At 37.0% G+C, this 2,486-nt stretch overlaps 1 pseudogene; it reads right to left on the minus strand.

Moving 5' to 3' along the window:
- Nucleotides 1-290: 290 nt before the first annotated feature.
- LOC101423129 (coxsackievirus and adenovirus receptor pseudogene) lies at nucleotides 291-1,280 on the minus strand (annotated as a pseudogene).
- Between the last annotated feature and the right edge of the window lie 1,206 nt (nucleotides 1,281-2,486).

The raw sequence follows: 2,486 nt of genomic DNA on the forward strand, positions 1-2,486 counted from the left end.
ATACGTTCACCCATTTCTTCACCATATTATAGAATATTCAAAGTGCTACATATTATTTAAATATCAATAATTAATCACATACAATATCAACCTCCTAAAGGAAAATCTATCATTTTTACATAGTGAATTTATCTTTACAAACATTAATGCCTTTTCTGTCTCAATCTAACAAAAAAAAATTTTTTGAAGTAAATATCGTATGATCTCTAATAGACTTCTTTCGAACAGAATAGATTTTCTTATTACAAGTGAAGGAAGGAATCACCAAGAGCATAAAGTTATGGAAGCTCTCATACTATACACCCATCCTTGTTCTGTACTGGAAAAATCACAGGAACCACCCCCATTCTACTCAATTAGGTCAACTACCTCGGCAGCTGATTCATGGAATAACTTTCCATGTTGGAAGGAGACATGGATCACAGGGATGAATGATTGCTGTCATTGTTCCTCTTGGCTGTTGTGTAACTCTTTGGAGGAGGCCCATCTTCCCTGATATCATGATGTACTTCTGTTTCATATTTTCTTCTTTTTTGTGCTTTTCATGATGAACAATGAGCAATAGAGCAAGCAAAATTCCCATTATAGCTACCTCAATTGTTCCAGCTCTATTTGAAGGAGGAGCAACATCCAGCTCTAGCAGGCACAGATCAGAATCCACTCTGGATTTACTGCGTTTAAAACCAATATAAGTGAAGCCATTTCTGATAACTGTGAGGTGGAATTTTTTGTGTTTGACAATTTTTGCCATTCAAATAGTGATGGAAGAAAACATTTTTTTAGTTCATGTTTTAATTTAATGTCATATCGGATTTCTTTTGATCCATCAATATAACACAATATATCTCAAGACTCAACAAGATCTATAAAATGAATCCTTTTATTTCCAATGCCAGGAGTTTTTTTTTCTTTCCATTTGCAATGATATGTGCTACTGTCTAATAATTATGAATTAGGTACATTTATTAATGCACGGTCAGATTTCAGATTGCTACTTGTAAAATGCACTCATCTTTTCAGATCTTAATATTAGTTATCATAAATTTTATCTCTGAACTATAAAATAATCATTTGATCTACCTTCTAATTATCAGCTGGTGATAGCAGAGACACAATGTCCAGTGAGCCTTGATCTTCTGGATTCAGGGTAAATTTCCATGGCAAATAGGATAGTTCCCCTTTGGCTTTTTCAATCATCTGTTTAGTAGTCATTATACTTAAACTTCTAATCAAATACTTGACCCACAAAGGAGTACAACACACAGTGGAAGTGCCACCATGGTGGAGCAGCCACGGTTGGTGGCTTCAGGTGTGCAGATTTCACTCCAGATCTTATTCCCCCAGTGACTTACACCCTCTTAACTGTTGGTATTTATTTTAAATTATTTTGTTAAAGCTTACCTTGTGCTTACATATTTTTTGTTGTTGTTCATTTATTTATTTATTTGTTTGTTTGTTTGTTTGTTTGTTTGTTTTTATTTGTGTTTTTTAAAGATACATAGATCGCAAAAATTGGCCCAGTGGATAGGGCATCTGTCTACCACATGGGAGGTCCGTGTTTCAAACCCCAGTCCTCCTTGACCCGCATGGAACTGACCCATGCGCAGTGCTGATGCGCTCAAGGAGTGCCGTGCCACACACGGGTGTCCTCCGCATAGGGGAGCCCCACGCGCAAGGAGTACACCCCATAATGAGAGCCACCCAGTGCAAAAGAAAGTTCAGCCTGCCCAGGAATGGCACCAGCACACACAGAGAGCTGATGCAGCAGGATGACGTAACAAAAAGAGACACAGATTCCCGTGCTGCTGACAACAACAGAAGCGGACAAAAGAACACGCAGTAAATGGACACAGAGAACAGACAACCGGGGCGGGGGGGAAGCGGAGAGAAATAAATAAAATAAAATAAATCTTAAAAAATATATAAGAGGTTCCCATATACTTCATACCCACCCCACCCCACTTCTCCCACATCAACAATCTTCTCACTGTGGCACATTCATTGCATTTGGTAAATACATTTTTAAGCACTTCTTCACCACATGGATAGTAGTTTACATTTTGTTTACACTCTTCCCCGTCCATTCATTGGGTTATTGTCCATCACCTGTCTCTGCAGTATCATTTAATTTAAAACAACGTAGTTTTAAAATATACTTTAAAGTATATATATATATATATATATATACTTTAAAGAGATACTTTAAAGAGATACTCAGATTACATAAAATGTTACATAAAAAAATATAAAGGCTTTCCATATTCCCCAGTCCCCACACCTGCTACTTTCCCCCACATTAACAAGTTCTTTCATTAGTATGGTAATTCATTGCAATTGATGAACACATTTTAGCGCATTGCCACACAGCATGGATTATAGTTTGCATTGTAGTTTGCATTCCATTCTGTAGGTTATGGCATGATATAAAATGCCCTGTATCTGGCTTTGCAGTCATTTGGGACAATTCTAAGCCCAAAAATGCCCCA

This window comes from Dasypus novemcinctus, chromosome X, assembly GCF_030445035.2.
Source record: "Dasypus novemcinctus isolate mDasNov1 chromosome X, mDasNov1.1.hap2, whole genome shotgun sequence".
Taxonomy (NCBI): Eukaryota; Metazoa; Chordata; class Mammalia; order Cingulata; family Dasypodidae; genus Dasypus; species Dasypus novemcinctus.